Here is a 22795-nt window from a genome sequence, read left to right on the forward strand (position 1 = left end):
CCCAGCTAAGGATTACATTTCCCAGCCTCTTCTCTTGTCTTGCATCTACATGCGGTACAAGATGAATTCCACCAATTGATTATGAGCAGAAGTGATAGGAATCATTTCCAGACCAAGACTTTAAAAGTGAGTGTGCAGAAGGTAGGCCCACTTTACCTTTGTGCCTGGCTGGGGAAGGTAGTGAGGAGCCCTCAGGGATGATGAGCCTGTATCCCCGAAGCATCATGCTGAGGACAGACACTACTATAAAGGAGCATCTGTTCTGGACAGTTCATGTCAGCAAGACATAGATTTCTCCTGAGTTTGAGCCACTATGCAGTTTGGGGATCTCGTCATTACAGAAGTTTGGGTTACCTTTCAACGTTTTGGAAGTTGCTTGCAGTCCCGACCTCGGCCACCGATTGCTTTGCTCTCCAACGCCGGAATTACTCAGGTCAGTGGCACCTGCTGGTGAAACCCACACCATGTTAGTTCCATGTACTTATGGAGCACCTACTGCATAATAGACCATGTACTAGCTGTTTAAGGATAGACAGGTAAATTAGATGGGCCATATTTCATTAACTAAGTCAAGCATCTATTGTGAGATGTACCATTATTTGATGTACAACTGGAAAAAATGTACATACCGCTGAAAAAAAGATATTGCCAATTAAACAATGACATGCCATCAAAAGTTATCCTAATTTCAGAATTGTAAAAATGTGGAGGGGAGATGTGTATCTTAAAACTGATGAAATCCAGTATTTCTTACTTTCAGGAAGCTGAAGATCTTGGGGGAGAGGCAGGTAAACAAATAAATATGGGCCGTGCAATACAAGTGCCATAACAGCTATGTAGACCATTCAACTGGAACCCAGAGAAAGAAGTATTGACATAGAAATGGGGAAATCTTCACAAAGGTGACATTTGAGCTAGATCTTGAAGGAGGAAGAATGGAAGTGACTGCCAGGAGATGATTTCCCCCCAGTCAACAGGGCTGGCAAATCTTCTAGATGCTTTCTGCATGCCTTCAGCGAGGCTTTCGTCAATCTCCAGAGACTACAATGGTTTAGCAGAGTCTCAAAATTCTAGCAATAAATTCCAACCAGACAGCTCCATTTTCTTGATAAATGGAGGCTAATCCTTTAGGTGCCAAGAGATCATTTTAACTGGATAGTTTTCTGGGGAAAATCTTCCAAAGTGTGTCATAGTAAACCTTTGGCATCTGCTAGGGGTACATCAGGGGAACAGACTCCTGGCTTGCTCAAGAATCACATTTACATGAAAAGCCACAGATATCCTGTGTGTAGCCTGGCACCACACATCACCCTCCCTCCTCACTGACTCTAATGTTTTGCCTCTTGCTTGATGAGCAATTATATGTAACCGGTATATTGACCACGCATGACTTCTGATATAATCAAAGCACAGTGTTATTTTTGTCTCTCATTATCTCTTTAAACCTGGTTCCACTTGGGTAGTCTCCCTCTTCCACTGAATAAAAACTCCCACAGGTCCATAACTTTTCAGTTCACTCTTGGGTGGTTGACACACTAAGTCACCTGAAGTGACACACACAGTCTTAATTCTGTAACTTGAATGCTCATTTATGTATAATAACTCAACCTGATTTAAGAGCATGCCTCTCCCCCAACCCCCAGCTCCACTTCGCTTTAGGCTAGAAGCTGCAGTGGGAAGGGAGCGGGTGGCTGATCTCTCTATCTGCCTTGTGTGTCTTTTACCAACACACACACACACACACACACACACACAAACACAAACTACAACAGCTCTCTCCAGAGAAAGCTCTTTGCTGATCTATTTTCCCTCTTCATTTCCTCACCGTTTTATACTCTCAAAGTGGGTAAGATGGTATCCAGAGTTCAATTTCCTCTGTGCATCCTGCATGTGGTGATCTAGTTATGTAATTTTATATCTATTATACTTTTCGGTCTCTGTTATTTTTAACATCATATGGGGCATAGTGTTATTATGGACTGAATGTTTGTGCCCACCCCCAAATTTATATATTGAAGCCCTAAACCCCAATGTGATGGTCTTTGGAAGTGGGCCTTTGAGAGATCATGAGGGTAGGACCCCCACGATGGAATTAGTGTCCTTATAAGAAAATGAAGAGCTCTCTTGAGATACCTTTCTCTCTGTCTCTCTCTTCCTCCCTCCATTCCTCCCTCCCCCCCCCCCCTATGTGAAGGCACGGCAAGAAGGTAGCCATCTGCAAGTCAGGAAGATAACTCTCACCAGAACCCAACCATGAAGTCAGACTTTCCAGCCTTCAGCACTGTGAGAAAATAAATTTCCATTAAGCCACCCAGTCTACAGTATTTTGTTATGGCAGCCAAGCTGACTAATACTAACTAGAGCATTGACTGAAATTGTTTTAGAGATCCGATTTCTCTAGTTTCTCTGTCAGGCACATAGTAGGCACTCAAAAAATTTACTAACTAGATGAGTGAATGTATAGCAGAATGACAGCATCACTCATTTGGATGTCCAAGCCACTGTGAAATCCCACATTCCAGTCTGTGTGTGTTATTTTCCTTATTTGTTTTTTAAATATGCAAGTAATATACAAACACACTCATGTATGAGTGTTAAGCAACATACAAGGCAGAGAAAAAAGAAGTTCTCCTTCGCCAATCTCCTCCCTGGTTCATCGAACTTCCTACTGAGAGGATACACATGCACAATTAGTGTGACCTGTTTCTTACAGACCTCTGTCTTTGCTTCTACATGCCTGTGGAATGGTATCACATGGTACCATGCTGTGTGTGTGATAGGGCAATCTGCACTTTCTCCTCTATCTGGCAGCCCTCTCTATGCCCATTCATCCCTCATTCTTTTAAGTGTTGTATCATATTCCATGGCAGGGATATACCTGTGAATGGGCATTTCAGGTGTTTCTAAATTTCCCCTCATATAATGTTGCAAAATACCACCCTTCCACATGCCTCCTTGGGCAAACACGCAAGTGTGTGCCTGGGTTAGGTGATTTCGCACTGAACGTTTGATTGCCTCTGCCACATTGCTGTCCTCAGGATGGGGCTTACACTCCACCAAAAAATTTCCCCCACCCCAGTAATGAAGACTATTTTAAATCTTTCCAAATTTTTATTAATCTGATATTAGAAGAACATCTCATTGATAACTTTTAGTTCGATGAATACTAGCCAAGTTTGTGTCTTCTTTATTTTTGCCTATTCCCATTCTGTGTCTATTTTTCTTATTAGGTTGTTTGTCTTTTAATGGTTCTTTTATAGAAACTCTCTCTATTCTGTGGTTATTAACCCTTTGTCTTTTAATTTTGTTTGTGATATCTTTTTGTACAAAAGTTTTTATTTTTATGCAATTACAACAAATGTCTTCTTTGTGGCTTCCGTTGCTACTTCTGAGATTAATAAAATATTCACTTATATTTTCTTCAAATATTTTGAAAGTTTTTGTTTTGTTTTGTTTTGTTTTGTTTAGGGGGGAGGGGGTTAGTTTAGCTTTTTATACCATCTAGAATTATTTTCTGTATGTGGGGAGAAAAAAGAGAGCCTTTTTTTTTTCATGAATTTTTGATGGTCCCAATCTCTTTTGATTATTGAGAAATGTACTCTTTCTCCCTCTTATTGGAAATGCTACATTTATCATGTACTAAATTATTATTATATATATATATATATATATATATAATATTTCACTCTAATTCCTCCAAAATGTCTTTTGTGTTAAACTTCTTCAAATTCTTTCCCTAGCAACAGGAGTTGGCTTTTGAGGAGGATCTATTTCTCATATACACATACACAGAGAAGATTCTTTTCACTTCCATGATGGAAAACAAAATGCACATGCTTGAGGCCGTTAATAAGAGGCTCTTTCCCCACTCCAGGTTTGCACTGTCAGCAAAGCAAGTGCATATTTCAGCAAATTTCAAATTCTTACACTTTAGGGAGCATGCAAGCTTCAGACCCAGCTATTCCATCCACTGGAACACTCACTCAATCAATCACTATTACATTCAATCCCTAGTGCATATTAGATTATGTGCAACTGTTGTTGACCTAGAGCGGACCCTGGCCTAGGCATCTACTTAGAACTTGGACTGTTGATGCCTCTCTAGACCAGCTCGGAACGATGGGAACCACCTCCCACCTCAGGGAGTTTTAACTTCTAACCGTGAAACCTGTCCAGACATGTACAAAGAGAAATATGTTCTGGGATCATTTTTTTCTAGCTTGTTTCCTAATAATCTTCTGGAGGTACTAAATGCCAATCCCAACCCCCTCCAACCCCATACAGAGCAAAAAGACAGGCATTCCCGTATACAGAGACGACATCTGATTATCTCAAATTATAGGTGACCAGAAAATAAATTGGCCATGCCATCCAATTATTTCCAGAAAGAGAGCCCACAGATCAACTGTCCCAGGTTTAATGTGCTATCTCTGAAAGGTATTCTACAATTTAACCGATTTATAAATAATAATCCAGTACAAGTTACTTCATTTAGTTACCTTGGCACTAACAGAGAGTTTGTTTTGGACAAGGTCCTGACAGTAGCATTGCCCAAAGCCAGGCATTCTCTGGTGCTTTGCCAAGATTTTATTTGGCTGTGGCAAGGGTCTGGTTATACCAATCTTAAATATTCTTAGCCATGCCCGAGGACTAAAGGGTCTCGGGTTTGATTCCAGTCAAGGGCACGTACCTTGGTTGCAGGTTCAATCCCCAGTTGGGGGCATGCAGGAGGCAGCTGATCAGTGTTTCTCTCTCATCGATGTATCTAGCTCTCTATCCCTCTCCCTTCCTCTCTGTAAAAAAATCAATAAAAATATATTTTAAAAAAATATTCTTAGCCATGGGCACTACTTCAGCCATGGTCAATGGGGGAGGCTTTGGGGGCCCGGTTTGCTCATTCATTTATGCACTGGAATGAGCTCAAGGCAACTTCAGGAGAGAGTCCCAGTCCTGCTGGGGGACAGCGATGGGAGGGGTCAGCTTCCAAAGGGATGCCAACCTCATCCCAGCTGGATTATCAGTTAACACATGTGGACAGGCACTCAGAAGGCAACAAAGAGTGCTGAGCGCTGCCTTTCGGGTCCAGCTAGGAAGGACGGCTTAAATGCCCTCCACTAAATATTTATTTAAAAGCCTTGCTGAGAAATAACACCATTCAGAGAGGATTGCTTGAAGGATAAGCAGTTCATCGACTCTCCCAGAGTGTCTAACACCAAGCCCTGGATCCTGCCAGAGCAGCTGAAGCACGGATACCTGGAGTGCATCACATAGGCCCCAGCAGAATTGCTTTTGCTGAACTGTTTTTGGTGTGATGCCATCAGCATTTTTTAATGTAATTACAAGAAACAGTCCCATGAAAAGCATCATTATATTGGGGGGAACAAGGCTGTTGAAGACATTGCTCATTACATCACACAGTGTTTTCATTATTAAGTATCCTCAGGGGTAACTCTGTCTGAATTTAGTACTAAAAATTGTAGGACTTCTCCCGGGCAATTGGTTTACTTCTCTGTGGCATAATTTTCTAGAGGGTGCTGTGAGGAACACCAGAGCAAAAGGCAATTGATTGGTGTTCCATGAAAAAGAGGTTCCCTAGTTAAAAAAAAAAAAAAAAAAGTAAAAATCTCTAGGGGAAAACCAGTTGTTTTTTTGTTTATACGACAGGACTGCTCTGAGTCACTGATGTGCATTATACAGGGGTGGGCAAAAGTAGGCTTACAGTTGTAGTACACATAAATAATACAATAGTTAATAAGTAATAATGTAAGAATAAACTCTGTGTTTTGCATACTCACAACTATGAACCTTCTTTGCCCACTCCTGTATATTGTGATAAAGTGTGACACTTACTTGGTAACTGGGGATGATTCTAACAGGCCACCGTCTTTGTGTTGGGTCCTTACCATAGAAGCCGATATAGATATTTATATGCCAAAACCATCCTTTCCTCCTCACCCCTGAGACTTCTGACTTGCACTGCCCGGCTTCCCTTCAGCCTGGTGTCAAGACCTTAGATGTCCTCAAGTGTGACTCGATGACTGTTGGGTCTTCTCTATTTCTCCCTTTCCCCTCTGCCCCACCCCACCCCACCTGGCTGTACCCCAACACAGCACCCAGACTCAGCAGAGATGTCTGCATCTTCAGCCGTTCCATCTCTGACCTTGGGGGCTGCTGCTTCTCTCCCTTCTCCCAGACTGTCTGCTCCTGTCCTCAGTCTCCACTGCTCCGGCTTCTCCGGATCTGTCTATTTCTTTGTTTTCTCTTTGTTACTTGGTTATTTCTGGCAGATTTCAGAAGACTTTGAGGGACAATGCTGGCATTTACAGACATCGTGAGGTAGTCAAGCTTCTGCTTTCCTTTTATATAAGGACCAGGCTAATGAAGGGGGCAGAATTTCCTCTTGCAGTATTTATCTTCTTCTTTTTTTAATGTGTGTTCATTATTAGAGCTCCAAGTTGGCCACCTTACAAATAAAGAGATGTTTTGTGCCCAACACCACCACCATCTTCTAGATCAAGGCTAAAGGAAGATTCTAGAAAACTGCATTCTGATTGGGGCAGAGACCATTCCTGATCAATTCCCTGTTCTTAGCAAAAGAAGCTTACATTTTTAGTGGGCATCTAGCCACCCAGAATGAATACTATATTTCCCAGCTACCTTTGCAACTAGAAGTAAACATGTGATTAAGTTCTTGTCAGTGAGATGTAAGTAAAGTTGGCATTTGTAACTTCTAGCAAGTATCCTTAAAAGCTTGCTTTTCTTACTCTATCTCTTCTTTCTGCTGGTCAGCATGTGATGCAATGGCTGGAGCTCTTGTAGCCATATTAAACCATGAGGTGGCATGCCAAGCTGGTGATTATGAACCTACCATACAGTCCTACACCCCCTAACTCTGGACATATGTATGTGCGTGAGAAATGAATATGCACCTAGTTTAAGCTCCAGTTATTTGGGGAGGGGGGGGCGGGGGGAGGGTTTCTGTGACTCACAGGCATACTTTGTCCTAGTTAAAACACTGGCTAACTGGAATCTTCCTGGAAGAAGAAAGAGCCTAGGATTCATTGTCAAGGTTGAAGGGAGCCTCTAGAATCAAGGAAACTGAAGGCTTATAAGAGTTAATAAATCTAGTGCTTGCTTCGGCAGCACATATACTAAAATTGGAACGATACAGAGAAGATTAGCATGGCCCCTGCACAAGGATGACACGCAAAATCGTGAAGCGTTCCATATTTTTTAAAAAAACAAAAAAATAAATAAATAAAAATAAAAAATAGTTAATAAATCTACCCACATTGGAGTTAATAAAATGATGGAGGTGGGATTTCAACTCAGGTAATCTGACTCCAGAAACCAAATGAGTGACCCTGGATTAGTAACGGTTAGTTCCTATACAACAGTGATTAAAACAAGACAAGTGTTTGTTGGTGTTGTTTTTTTGTTTGTTTTGTTTTTTTCTGAATTAAAAAAAAAAAACACTAGAAGCTGACAATCCAAGGCTATTTGGCATTCCCTCAATCCTTTGGGTCCAGCCTATTGCTCTGCTATGCTACAGTATGACTCTCATTCTCATGTTCTAAGGTTGCTGCTAGAGTTCCAGCCATCACATCAGCCTAGCTGTGTCTTTGGCGCAACACTCTTATCTCAGTGAACTGGGCTGGACCAAGTATGAGCCCAGTGTAGAGATGGTTAATGTCGATTAGGCCTATCCTGCCCCAGCTGCTGTGTAGGAAATAGTGGGAGGAAATGCCCCTATTTCAGGGGCTCAGTAAACATTCTTGGTTGTGCCCTGCCCTTGAGAGAAGAGTGAGGAAGAACAGTGTTTAAATGTGTCTCTTACCAATGGTTGCATGACTTGGATTTGAACAAGGGTTGATTGACTCCAAACCCCTTATTCTTACCACTGCACCACACCACCTTACCCAACATTATCCTTCAGTAGTTACTCAAATAAATGGGGCCCATAAAGGTAAGTAGCAGAGATGTTTCTAAAGCTAGGCAAGTGTCCCAAGGGTCCCTGCCACCTGAGCCAGGAGGCACCCTGACACTGCAGTGAGAGTAAGTGCTCTGAGTGACTCCGTGATGAAGGGAAACCTACAGGACCCGACAGACAAGAATGACTTCATGATGAATCACACTGGGGCCTCACTTGGGTGGTTAGAAGACGGAGACTGCTCAGAGGGATCTTTCGACTTCGATGATGTCTCCATTTTCCTATCAAATGTGTCCTTCCTGGGGAAGGCACAACAACCCATGGATGGTGGCCACTTCCTTTCACTCAATAAGGGGCTTGCTTCCTCCTATCCCAGACCTTCTCCTGGTGGAGAGACTGAAACAGGGCACTTTGACCCCATCCCTATGGACATTTGTCCCCCAAGGACATTTGAATGTACTGCAGGCTTTGTCTCTTCTCCCTTTCTGTTGCTTTCCATTCACTCTACATCACAGCCACCATAGAAAACTTCCTGTGGCAGAAACAATCATTGATAAGAATGTTTTTAGTGAAAAAAAAGAAACTGATTAATCAGTTGAGGAATCAGCTCTTTCTATACTATTTACACAAAGTTGAATTGACCCGAGTAGAAATATTTTTAGAAAATGAAAATGGAATGAGTTAGAATGCTTTCATGTGTCATGGGTAGAAAATTGATTACAGGAGGAGAAACATACCAGTGCCTCCTGAGGAAGGGAAACTTGCCCTCGCACTGAGCGCTCAGGTAACTTTCTCCCAGGGAAGTTCCACGTGCCCCTCCAGGGCTTCTTAGACATTGGAAGCCACCAACTTCTCTGTGGATCTGATGAAATGTGTGAACAGGCTCCCCAGGAAAAGCATGTTCAACCATGCAATCACATTGTTTTCATTCAATTTCTGGAAATTCATAGGCTCTAGAAGTCCATCCATGGATTCCAGTTCAGGAACCCCAGTCACGTGACAGGGACACTTGCCTGAAATCCGTGCCAAGTGAGGAGAAGGCAGAGAGGGAGAAGGGAGGGGAGATTTCCTACAGCCTGATAAGGAACCACATTCAGGGATCCCCAAGATGTGGCTGGGTTGAAACATGGCATCCTGTGCCTGTAACCCTTACCAAACATTCAGAATTTGAAATTTATAAACTCTTCTTATGGTATCTTTTTGTACTTCTTGCCCTTCCTCCAACTTTTTAAATTAAAGACCCATTTTAATATATTTAACTAAAACTCAAGAGTGGTGACAAAGGGCATTTTGCCTTGATGTAGACCAAGCATGTCAAACTCAAAGGCTACAAATAAATGAGGCATGTGGCCTGCAGGACACGAGTTTGACATGCTTGACGTAGACTTAATGGCAAGGCTTAGCGGAGCTGGGGAATGAAAGAGAGAAAGTGAGTGCAGAAGTACCAGGCTGGGGCAGGGTGACACACTCCGAATCAAAGCACTCTAATCCCTCTTCTTCCTGAGTTCATGAACCCTCACAGCAGAGGAATGAGAAGGGCTTTGACATCAGACAGACATGCCTTTAAATGTCATTTTGTCACTGTGTCACATGCCGCCTGCATGGCTTGGGCAAGTCATCACATCTGACCCACACGTTCTGTGTCTGGAACAGTGTACATGCCAAATAAGCAAGGGTTCCCTTAGAGAACTTAGGTTTTAGGGACGTCTTAGTCCATTTGGGCTGCTATAACAAAAATCCCCCAGACTGTGTGGTTTGAAAATAAACATTTTCTTTCTCGCAGTTCTGGAGGCTAGAATTCTGATATGAAAGCTCCCGCAGGTCGGTGTCTGGTGAGGGCCCCCTTCCTGGTTCAGAGTTGGCCGTCTTCTTGCTGTACTCTCACATGGTAGAATGGGAAGGAAGCTCACTGAGGTCTCTTTTAACCATTCCTGATGACTCTACCCTCGTGACCTAAGCACCTCCCAAAGGCGCCCCCACCTACTAATACCATCACTTTGGGGATTAGGTTTCAAAATATGCGTTTGGGGAGGACACAAACATTCATTCTGTAGCAGGGCCCTCAAGGCGGTGCTCTGAGATTCATTCAGGATGGATGGAAATCTCAGACTTGTTCACAAAGACCTGCAAGCCAGCAGCACAGCCCAGAACCATCCTCTAAGGCAGTGGTTCTCCACCTGTGGGTCGCGACCCCGTTGGCATTGGCGGTCGAACGACCCTTTCACAGGGGTCGCCTAAGACCATCCTGCATATCAGATATTTACATTACGATTCATAACAGTAGCAACATTACAGTTATGAAGTAGCAACGAAAATGATTTTATGGTTGGGTCACAACATGAGGAACTGTATTTAAAGGGCCAGAAGGTTGAGAACCACTGCTCTAAGGAGAGGTTTGAGGCTGGCATGGAGTCCATGCTCTTGTGGAAAAGGATGAAAGGAGAGATGTTAAAATAGTAGCGAGAGATAGAACAGGGAGTACCAAAGACAAGGCATGGTGCTTGCGGGGAGGGGGTGCTGCCGTAGGCATGTTGATGGAAGAACACTTTCTTAGTCTCATCTCCACCACTAGAAGTCAAATGAGTCCTGCCTGGGGTGCCAGAACCTTTCCACTTGCCTTTCCCTGTGTCCCGTCTGACCCTCCAGGAGTGGCGGAGGCTGGGTCTCCATGCCCAGCAAGGACAGCAACTACCACTCAAGGGGAACCACACTAGCCCAGACTTTTCCCCAGATGAGATCATTTCCAGAAAGAGAAAATGTTGCCAAGAGACAAGAGCTACCAAGAGTGAGGAGAGGAGGATGGCATATTGGGGCCACGTGGGGAAAGTTGAGTCCTGGTGCTGCTGACACACCAAGATAGCAGAGAAATCCCATGCACAAGGTAGGGGCATCTTCCTTCACAGCCCCCACCCCAAGAGCATTTATTCTGAGAGAGCACATCTAGGTCCTCTATAACCTAAAGGTACCACACTGGTCCATGCTGATGTACCACCCAGGCCCCCTCTACCTCCTTTAGGAATCCTTCTCCCTATACATCAAACTAGCCAGCCTGAGCATTGAATCCAAATGTAAGAAAAGGGTACGCAAGCAAGGACTCTCAGTGCCTCTCCACGCTGACCCCTACCCCTCCCCCTCCCCAGCCCTCATCTCAGGCTTGCCCTCTCCTTGGCAGAGCTCAAGACAGGCTTATTTTCCCCAAGACTGTGACAGACCAATTTTCTAAACTGCGTGAAAACAGAAAACAAACAGAAAACCAAACCCACCAAAAGCTTGAGTCTCGAGAACAGCTTGGCAGGCGGGAGCAACGTGCTAACAATTTCATGCTGTTTTAAGAGTCTCTAACTAAGCAACATGTACCAACAACCAGATGTGCCCTGATACCAAGAGAAGAGAACATGGGCTTCTAGAGACAGACAAAGATTGGTAAAACAGGAAAACACTCATCAGGAAACGGAGCTTCCAAGCGCGCTGGGCCTGCGGTTGGGGGAGGCAGCCTCTGTCGGCCTGCCCTGCAGACTCGCTCACCCAACCGTTCGTTCAGTCCAGCCACCGGTTTTTGCCCAGCGCCCTCTTTGTGCCGGTCACTGGGCTGCGTACTTGGGCTACCAAGGAGATGCTCAGAGCCGGTACCGGACCAGGGCAAGGAAACAGACATAATTGCAACACAACCGGATCTGGAATGGAGGAAAGAAGCCCAGGGAAAGGAACCTGATTTCGTTTGTGTGGGAATCATGGCACTTCTATTCAATGCGTTTCAACATCTATTTATGGAGTTCTTATTCTATTCTGAGGATGCAGGAGGGAAAAGTCAGATATAGTTCCCTTTCCCATTGAGTATGGAAGGCAGCAGTCATCCCAGAAGTGAACAGAAACCTGGTAACTGTGCCTGCAGCAGGTGGCTCTAGAGTGTTTACTCAGCACCTACTATGTGCAGGAGGCAGAAGCCGGCGCAGCATAGATGCACACCAGCCACAAGTTGCACCGCCTTTGAAGGAGGCCAGCCCCACCTCTTGTTTAAAGGTCTATGGCTTGCGAATGGGCCTTAGTTTCCCAAAGGGATGAGTCTCTGTAATCGGGGCCCCACCTAACTCTGAGAACCACAGTGCCCCACAGAGGCCAGGGCCCTTGGTTCTGAGCTGACCCATAAATCCCCATAGAATGGGATGGGGACTGTCCCAGGACAGGCACACATTCATCACTCTACTTTCAATTTATATCCCTTTAGCTTAGCTTACCATCTGCTTGCTTGCAGTGCACAACAACGAATATTTTTATTAGTCCTGAAATTATTGTGAAATAACAGTTATATTGAATGTTGGGTTTGGACTTATTAATCTGATACATGTAAACATGTAAGTTATAATCTCTGTAATGCTCTATTTTTGTATTTCTTTTTTCTTTATTATTCTTATTTTTAAGCTTTTCTCTTTTTTTCTTAAAAAGTAGCTGCTGGCCCAAGCCTCCCCATGAGGTCATAGTCCTCCTGCGCCTCAGGGAGTCCCTGCTCCCTGGCAAAGTCCATTAGCTCAGGCTTAATGTCTCCTCAAGGCAGTGGCCCCACTTTATGAGGGCTGTGCTTGTCACCTGGTAACTTGTTTATTGCACCAGCTCCTGGAGGATGGGCGTGAAGGTCACAAGTAGGTGGGAATTGCACACCTCAGGCCGAGCCTCCCCCTGGTCATTATTTTACCAGAATGACCTCTGGGGGGGTGGAGGGCCTGGAGCGCTTCTGAGCTAACACATGACAGCCCGTACAAAGGAACTGCAAACAGGCCCTAATTAATGGGTTTGCTTAGAGCTATTTCCCTGTTTAGGGACTTCATCCCAATAATTGCAGGCTCCATAATCATGAATCAGTCACTGCCACTTTTCTGGGTGTTGACCACAAGCCCAGCTCTATTCCCACAACTGTGAGGAGAGGAGAGCGGAGACCAGGAACTCAGACCTGTGCCTGGGGCTTCATTTCCATGAGCCCACCCATCCTCACAGTGACCCAAGAGAAGGCATTCATTGGTATCCTTTTTAGATCAGCAAACTGAGTCTCAGGGAAATTAACTAGCTCAAGGTTATCAGCTCATAAGCAAGAGAGTCAGAATTTGAACCTGGGTCTGGCTGGCTCCAAAGCCTGGGCTCTGAGAGGCAACAGACTAATTGCTTATGATGAGGGTGGACCAGGCACACTCTCTAGACCAGCCGTGGGCAAACTACGGCCTTCAGGCCGGATCCGGCCCGTTTGAAATGAATAAAACTAAAAAAAAAAAAATGACCGTACCCTTTTATGTAATGATGTTTACTTTGAATTTATATTAGTTCACACAAACACTCCATCCATGCTTTTGTTCCGGCCCTCCAGTCCAGTTTAAGAACCCATTGTGGCCCTCGAGTCAAAAAGTTTGCCTACCCCTGGTCTAGACCCTAGGACTCCAGTCATGATGCAGAAACACAGGGCCGAGGCCCCAAGGGAAGATGTCCCAAAGGAGTGGCAGCATGCCTGATGGGTGGGGAGAATTATACATGTTTAACAAATTGTACTTGGACACTTTCTCCAACCACTAAGTCCAGGTTTGGAAAGGATTGTGGAAACTGCGTCTCACTGGGGGCCAATAAGGGATTAGTCAAATGTCCAAAGAGGACGTGTAGACACACACACATACAGCGCCTGCAACGGGCACAAGAAAAAAGGACCTCAGTGGGCAGTGACACATTGGCATCAGGCACTGGTGGGGATTAGGGTGAGGGCCAAACCAAGAGGAGGAGACGTGGAGCCAGTGAGTCCTGTGACCACCCTGGACCTGGAAGGTTGGCAGCTCCTGGGGAATGTCTCATCCAAGTGCCCAATTTAGACCTTGTCCCAGAATATGAGGAATGCCAGGGGTAGAGGAGAAGGGCCAGGAGATGATGAAGAAAGAGCAGGGGCTGACCAAGAGCTAGCTGGGCCCTTTCTCCTTTACCAGTCATCCCAGCCATGCCCCCACCTCTAAGCTCTCCTTCCTTGACCCCTAAACACACACTAGCCAGGAGTTCGGACCCCCAACTCCAAGGAAAAAAAATGTACATCACAATCCTACACAAGTTCAACCATGAATCTTTCCCCACTGATGTCTCCCCGAGGCAAAGACTCAGGGTCCTCAGGCCAAGTCTGGGCCAAGTCAGAGGTAGACAAATGAGAGCCGGCCAGACCCACACCAGTTGAGTGAGGTACGTGTGCTAGCCAGAGGGGCATGTGTGCTAGCCAGGGGGGTCTGGGATGAGAATATGAGCCTGGCCCCAGAGGCCACCAAAGCCCATCTTCCAGGGTTCCCAGGACCTGACACACTGTCCAACAGTCCAGCACACAACTTAGCCAAAGATCTGTGTTTCTGAATTAGATTCCAGAGTGAGCTGCTGGCACATAGGACCAGGCCAATTCTTCCTCTAGTGGCCAGGCCGCTCAGTCTCCAAAGCAAGTGTACTCCGTCGCAAAGAACAGACTCGGAGCCAGTGGCTAGGCCCTAGCTGAGATGTGATCTGCCAAACCCCTAACAGTCAGCAAGGCCCAGCCTGTCTCCATCTACCAGTCAGTACCGATCATCTGGAACCCTACCTCAGCCCTGCACAAAATCTGCCCTGTTCTGAAGCTCCTCCCTCCCGCTCGTCCTCCACTCCCCTGGCTTCTCTCCGATCTTCCAGAGGACCTCTGACTATTCCTGCCCACAACGAAGTTGTCTTCGAGGCAAAAAGCCCTTTTATCATTTTAATTTACCACCAGCTACTGAGGTTTCTCTTGAGAGTCTTCCCCACACCATGTCTAGGTGCCTGTGGGGAAAGATGCTCTGGAAAACCCCGCTCTCCCCACGGCAGCCCATCAGGAAGGAGGCAGGAGAGAACAGAAAACAGAAGGAGACAGAGAAGAGCTTGGATTTCCTGAGACTTGAATCCCAGAAGAAACACAAAACCAAGTCCGTGACCTTCATTAAGCTACGGTGATTTATTATTCTGGGAAGACAATGGTGTCAGGAAGGAGAGGGGGAGGACTTCCCGCAGTAGATATTGTGAGTGTGTGTTCTTGTGGGGGGCGTGCCAGCGCCCCAGCCTCTGCTGTGCCTACGGGGTCTGCCCAGCACATGGCCCCATGAAGGGGGCACTCACCTTCTGGGCACCCAGAGAAAATGAGCATGGCCTTGGGGTTCAGCTCAGCCTATTCTCCAGCCTGCACAAGCCCTTCTGGGCTTTCCTTGAGGCTAACGGGGTGAGAGACTGCTTCAGGGAAAAGACCGGCACCAGCTTAGATCTTCAGTGGGCCAAGCTAGAGGGACGAGCAAAGGGTCCCCAAAGGGTCCCCCTCCTGATCATCCTGAGCGTCTCTGACATCTCCAGCTCCCTAATCAGGCCTCTGCCTCCATTCCTCCCTTCTACATGCTCGCCTCTCTCTATCCTCCGCCTCCCGCTCTGTCTTCCCCCACCCGCTGCCTCTCTCTCTCCCCCTCTCTCCACCCTCCATCTGCACCCCTTCTGCACATCTCTCATGTGTCTGTGCCTCTTGCTGGCAGCTGGCTTTTCCCACCCTGCCTCCCTCTGCCCTCCCTCAAGGCCCCACACACTCTGAAGTCAGCAGGGGACGAGCTGTTTGGAGCTGAATGAACAGGAAACTGCACTTTTGACTCTGAACACGTTTTGGTGGAGCAGGCTCTGCAGAAAGCCAGACACCAAGCTCAGACACTGAACAGCCGCTTCGGGGACATGCCACGGCTGCAACTATGAACCACGCTTTCCTCTCTACCCCCCTTTCCCTACATATGTCTGAGTCACCATCGGCTCAACGCTGTCGCCTCCTGCCCATCAAGGCCTTTCAGCTCCCTTCCTCTTGGACACATGCAGCCTAAACTGAGCAAGAGACAGTGAGAGAAGAGGGTACTTCTGAGGAACACCCAGGAATCATCTCAACACCAAGGACTGCAGGTGAGCTGGAAGAGGTGAAGTGCAAGGATTTTATCCACAGGCAATCCCCCCACAGACCCCTGCCGGTGCTAGGTTGGGGGTATTGAGCAACCCCTGTAGAACCCAGGGTGGTGCACCTCCCAGGGACAGGGTTCGAACAAACACTCAAGGCCCTCACATCAGATGGCAGGGCCCTACTGAAGCCCTGGAGAAAATCTCAGAGCAGATTTCCTAACACTGAGAATTTAGAGTTGTCAAATCAAACACAGGATAGCCAGTTAAAACTGAATTTCAGATAAACAACAACTAATTTTCTACTGTAAATACATCCCAAATATTGCATGGGACATACTTATATTAAAAATAGCTCATTGTTTATATGAAATTCAATTTTTACTTAGCACCCTTGTGTTATTTGCTACATCCAGCAACCTTCTATAGAACTAACTACCTGACTCACAGTCATGTTGGCAATGGTGAGAGAGTACCACAGCGTCAAAGGGACAAAAAAATCACAATCCCTGGCTCAGTCAAGCTCTCTGTCTTGACCCCTCTTGCCTCCATCTCATCTGATCCCTCAGCTGCTCCCAGCTCCTGTGGTCCAGATGTGACCAATGCTTTTGCCCCTTATTTCAGTTAAGTTGAGGTTGAATTTTCAAAAGGGACTTTATTAGAAAAGTAAAGAGGCACACAAATATTTGAATTCATAAAAGAGTATAGTAATTGTCACATGTAAGGAGATCAAATATCAAAGAGCCCTGAGACAGATAAGTCTAGACATGGTCTGGTCATTCCTTTCCTTTAGGTGTTCTTGGACCCATTGACTTGGAGCAAGGCTTTTAAGCTGGCTGTTCCTTCGGTGAGTTGGGCCAACATTCTGGTACAGGGGCTCTCCCTGGCTCTATACTGAAATCACCTAGGAAGCTTTTTGCTGCCTATTCAGGCCAATTAAATCAGAATTTCTGAGAGTAGGGCATTTAAAAGTTCCCCAGAAAATTCTAATATGCAGCCAGGGTTGAGAAACCATGCACATCAGAATCACCTGAGAACCAATAAAAAAAAACTATTGGTGTTTGCATCCCACCCTCAGAAATTCTGATTTAATTGATACAAGGTGCTTCCTGGGCATTGGGATTTTCAAAAGCTCCCTCGGTGATTTTAATGTGCAGCAAAGTTTGGGAATCATAGCTCCTCACACTTTAATAGTCTTAAAATCTCCCAGTGCCCTAGCCGGTTTTGCTTAGTGGATAGAGCATCGGCTTGCACACCCAAGGGTCCCAGGTTTAATTCTGGTCAAGGGCACATACCTTGGTTGCAGACTCCTCCCAGGCCTGGGCCCTGGTCAGGGTGTGTGCAGGAGGCAACCAATCGATGTGTTTCTCTCACATTGATATTTCTCTATGTCTTTCCCTCTCTCTTCCACCCTTTCTAAAAATCAGTGGAAAAATATCCTTGGGCGAGGATAAAAAAAAAATCTCCCAGGAACCTTGCTACAATGCAGGTGCTGACTCAGTAGGGCTGGGGTGGGGCCTGAGATTCTGCATGTCTAACAAGTCCCAGTTGATACGGTGCTAGTCCTTGGGCTATATTTTGATTAGAAAGTCATAGATCAGGGGGCTTCAAGCCTGCCTGTACATTGGAATCACCTTGGGAGCCCTGAAAACTAGTCCCACCCCAGAGATTCTGATGTAATTGGTCTGAGGTGGGGCCTGGGCATCAGGGATTGTAAAAGCTCCCCCCAGGTGATGCTAATGTGCAGCCTTGGCTGTGCACCAACATATAGGCGTCATTTTACATACGGCCCTGTGACCCCCCGAGGGGAATACCGCTCTCCACAAGCTGTTCTGACTTCCCTCTATTCCCTGCCCCAGCTGGGAACTTTCTTCCCTTGCCTCAGAAGGCCATGCCCTCTAGTAAAAATTCCCCTTTTCCCACTTCGGCCTGAATAATGCCTCTAATTCCCAGCTCAGTTGCAAAAGAGAGATTGACACAATCCCTGAGACCAATGACTGGTCAGAACCCGCCTACCCCGCTTTGCTCTGTTACCAATTGTTCCCTTTGCTCAAGTAGCCTTCGATGCCGCTGCCAGAGGAACCATGGGCCAGAGTCACACACTCTGCTTCGACAGGACATAATCAATCAAAAGTGCTGAGCAGTTTATACTACTTGGTAGTTCCCAAGCCAGGCTATCACACAACCTCTCCCCTGTCCTACAACCATCCTTTGGAAATGAAGTTGTGGTGACTTGTGGGAGAAGAGGCAGGCTACAGAGAATCCAAAGAACAATGTGGAATTGAGGGAATTATGACTCCCTTTTGGGTGTGATTTCCATGAAATTATTCATGAATTTTTTTTTCATAGGGGATGACCATAAATATCATCTGCAATGCATCTTCTTCAGTCACTATCATCTTCTGCCCTTTTTCTTTTGTTAGGAGTTGGATGTTGCTGATAGAAATTCGAATCCATGTCCTGGATGTACAGCGTTTGTATAAAATATGAACTCTAATGTGTAGAATTTGCAGGTCGCTGAAGTGTCACAGTCTACTGAAATGGGTCTGGAATCAATAAGGTACACATCAAACTCAATTGTGTTTAATTTTCATTGCTACCTAGAGGAAAGCCTAGCATAGCCCTACACGAGTGAAATTAAACATGAAAGCCTGTCTGAAGTGTAGAAGCGATACTTAAAATGACCTGTAAATAGGGTAAAACATGGCAGCCCGGCCCATCACAACATTACTGTTCATTTTTCTTTCCATAGTGGAGGTGACGGCCGCCATAAGAAAATCAGAAGAGACATGAGCACATTGCAGATCTAAAGGGGAACAAAGTGTTTTCAGTTACACACCAGCAGGACTTTCCTCTCTGCACACCCCTGGGGTCTCTTCCAAGTGCAAAATCACACTCTGCCCTTCAGCAGAGAGCACAGAAGGAAGGTGAGTAAAACAAGGCCCTCCTGAACTTGGCCAGCCCCCACCCCCACGCAACCCCACCTAAGCTCCTTGGCCGGTGAGATAATAGAAGGTTCAACTCTAGCAGCTGACATGGGCGGGGGGCAGACGCCCACTCGGGGCACTTCCAGCTGACACTGACCTTTCAGTCATGGAAACATTCCCCAGACCGACACTAATCGGGGGCACATCTGGCGTTTGGACCGTGTCCAGATGGGGTTTGTGTTAGTCGAGTCAGCAAGATAACCCGCTGGGGAAGCAGGGGAGGGGAGAATGCAATGCTGCTGAGAGCAATCAACATCTTTGGCTGTGTGTGTATGACACGTGGTCATGCTATGGCCAGTGAGTCATAGAAGAGAGACCATCTAATCCCTGTCCATCCACTCTCCCTACCCCCACCAACGGAGGAGAAAACTGAAGAGACCCAGAGAGCCAAAGCAACTTCCCCAGGGTTCCACAGCTGGCCGGGGCAGTCTAAAACCCCAGTGTTCCGCTCCCACTATCACACACTTCCCATGTTTCCACACGCTTTCCAAGTGTAGAGCAGGGCATTGTATCTTGAGATAATATGCCAAGAGCTAAGGTGATGACAAGAATCCAGCTGTTTCTTCTCTGCCAACTTCCTGTGACTTGTAAATGTAAAGGACAATTTTCCAAAGCAATGACAAATCCCCACCCCAGTTCTCTCACTGCAGCTTCTTTTTTGGATTTGAAAAGAGGGGCTGCCTTTCCTGACTGATTTCTGGACTTTTTTCAGAAATAAACAACTACCTCCCATCCCCAGCACCAGGAACTGCAAAGGAGAAGAAGACCTCTTGGTATTGAAGGTCCAGCCACACGATTCAGGAATGACCAAGGATCTTGGTCCGCTCTCATCATTTGCCCATACAAAGTCTGACACCTGTGGCAGTCATGAACAGCATTGCTAAAGAGGTAATTAGGAAAACCACAGCCAGGATAAAAGGGATTATGTCCCCAGTCACCCACACAGAAGGCTGTCTCCAGCTGTCAGAGGAAAGTTCTTTCCATGGCCTGCAGAGTGTACATCCCATTCATAGGCACCATGTTTCAAGCCCACATCAATGATCCTTTCCTGTAAAAACCTCCAGGCAAACATAAAGGTGGAAATTAGGAATCTCATCCACCTGCTCAAATCAAAGAGACTAACTGGATCTTCTCTTATAAAAACTGCAGAGATCAGTTCATCCTTCTCTTTAGTTGTTATAAACACATAAAGAAACAGAAATAATCCAGGCAATAATAAGACCCACATTGCCCTGACTGGGTGGCTTGGTTGGTTGAGCGTTGTCCTGTATACCAAAAAGCTGTTGGTTGGATTCCTAGTCAAGGCACACCCACATACCTAGGTTGTGGATTCAATCCCTGGAGGCAACTGATCAATGTTTCTCTCCTCTCTCTCTCTCTCTCTCTCTCTCTCTCTCCCCCTCCCTCCCTCCCTCTTTCTAAATAAAAACATATCCTCGGATGAGGAATAAAAAACAAGCAAGCCCTGGACAGTGTGCTCAGTGGTTGGAGCATCGGCCCATACACCAAAGGGTTGCAGTTTCAATTCCTGGTCAGGGGCATGTACCTGGGTTGTAGGTTTGATCCCCAACCCTGGTCAGTGTGCAGGAGACAACCCATCAAGATGTCTCTCTCACATCAATGTTTCTCTCTTCTCTCTCTCTCTCTCTCTCTCTCTCTCTCCTTCTCCCTCTCTCTCTCAAAAAAAAAAATCAATGGAAAAAATATCCTTGGGTGAGGATTAACAAAAACAAAACAGAAAACAAGACCTATATCAGTGATGGCGAACCTTTTGAGCTCGGTATGTCAGCATTTTGAAAAACCCTAACTTAACTCTGATGCCATGTCACATATAGAAATTTTTTGATATTTGCAACCATAGTAAAACAAAGACTTATATTTTTGATATTTATTTTATATATTTAAATGCCATTTAACAAAGAAAAATCAACCAAAAAACTGAGTTCACGTGTCACCTCTGACACGCGTGTCATAGGTTCGCCATCACTGACCTATATCAATGGTCAGATTCCCAAAGTAAGTTTGAGCTCCCCCAGGAACTCATCAGCGGGCAGAGCTCTCCAGCACTGTTCTCTTCCTCCTCCATCCAGCCTCCGTACAAAAGGCAACTATCTTCCACCATCCAGTCAGTGTTGTCCTCTTCTGGAGTAATCAGAAAGGAAGACTAACTTCACTCCATTTGCAGATATTTCACTCCCGCCCACCTGAAGATCACCCTATCCCAGATCCCTCACTTCTGTTGTCCTACCTGAGAAATAGGCTTTATCTGCTCCTGATGGGCAGGACAGTCATCATTGAGAAAGAATGATCCTCCTCCGCCCTTTAGGGGGCAGCTTATCAGTTTCACCCTCCTCAGGAGGTTTTTGTCATATTCCACAAGCTCTCCAGATCTCTGAGAAGGAGCTAACAGACACCGCCCCTCTTTCTAAAGCGAGTTGGGGTCTCTGCTGATATCAACCCTTTCCCCCCACCAATGATTTGGTATAAAGCCATTCCATATCCCATGCCAAACCAGTAATTCACAGCACTCATCAAAATCTGCCTCCATCAACTGACTCAGCATTCCTGCTTTGGGAGCATAGCCAACCTCTCTAACACCCTGACATCCTTGCCTTCGGCATCACTATTTACATCGCATGAGAGCTTTGGGCTTAGAAAGCCCAATTCTATTTGGATAAAGTATGCAGATGATTCATCCTCTCTGAAAAGACTACACACCCTGGTCTTCATATCCACGCCAAAAAGCTTCTGAGATGGGGCTCAGAGAGGACAGAGTGGGGAGTCCTGTTGCTATGGAAAGCAGTGTGCCAGTTGCCAAGTGAGAATGACTGGCTGTTCATGGGGCACTGCTCTGCCAGGATTCCCTGTAGCAATTGAGGAAACTTTCAGCCTGGAGCAGCTGTGGACATAGCCTGGGGTCACCACGGCGCCTCAGGCCACACTGATGGTTCCCTGTCCCCTAGTCTAACCTCCCCTCACACTGAAAGACCCGACCCACCACAGACATTCCAGCTGGCCTCCTGGGAGGTTTCTTTGGCCAGGCTCTCCAGCCCAGTGAAACGTTCACTCTATGCTATAGACAAAAAGGGTTTTGACTCAGTTCTGTGTTTTAGAGTGTGCGTTAAATTCCATTAACTTTGGGGGGAAGGGGGATGACAAATAACAACTTGTCTGAACTTTTTACATTTCTCCTCAGTGCCTCAGTAAGGTTCACAGCGAGGTCATCAACGATAAGGAGGGAGGCCTCCCAGCTGGACTGTCCCTTAGCCCCTAGGGGACATTTCACAGTGATGAGCTGATAGGACTTAGACACTGAATCACATATGGGGAGGATCGTGGAGACGGAAATTAATGTATGGGTCATCAAATGCCCTATAGTCAAGGGAGGGGAGGGGGTAAAGAAATAGTCTCCATCAGGTAAGATGTATAATGAGGATGGTAAGATCCCAAAAAACAGAGGCTTCAGCTGCTAGAAGGTTCTGGGAGCAGAGATAATAAAACTAATAATCGATTTTGAGGGCTTACTATGCTCAGGGCATCTATGCTATGTATACTATTACATTTATTACTTTAATCCTCATAGCAACCCTATGAGAAGAGAAACCATCACATAGCCATTTTACAGATGGAAAAACTGAGATTTTGAGAGGCTAGCTCTGGTCACATAAATAGTAAATGAAGGGACTGGGATTCACACCAAGGCCTATCTGACCAGAGTGCACATTCTTGACCACTACACTAGAGCAACAGGCCTTAGAAATGGTGACCATGTCCATTCACCTATTAGAAATTAGTATATCGATGGTGTGTGGAGAACTTTTTTAAAATGTTGCCTTCATTCTGACCAGGATATTAGTCATCCCCTTCATGCAGCACCATTTTGAGGAAACACATATCATGACACTTATCAGAAGTGCCTTTTTCTAGGGCCAGATTGCCCAGTGTATGA

At 45.9% G+C, this 22795-nt stretch overlaps 1 non-coding gene across 1 annotated transcript; it reads left to right on the forward strand.

Annotated features, from left to right (window-relative positions):
• The first annotated feature begins 7127 nt into the window (after nucleotides 1–7127).
• On the forward strand, nucleotides 7128–7234 carry LOC139020285 (U6 spliceosomal RNA). Its single transcript, XR_011473277.1, has one exon. It is a non-coding gene; the product is annotated as a U6 spliceosomal RNA (small nuclear RNA).
• Nucleotides 7235–22795: the final 15561 nt, after the last annotated feature.

The sequence above is a fragment of the Myotis yumanensis genome, unplaced genomic scaffold (assembly GCF_028538775.1).
Source record: "Myotis yumanensis isolate MYYU_CA2020_CCGP unplaced genomic scaffold, mMyoYum1.0.hap1 SCAF_11, whole genome shotgun sequence".
NCBI lineage: Eukaryota > Metazoa > Chordata > Mammalia > Chiroptera > Vespertilionidae > Myotis > Myotis yumanensis.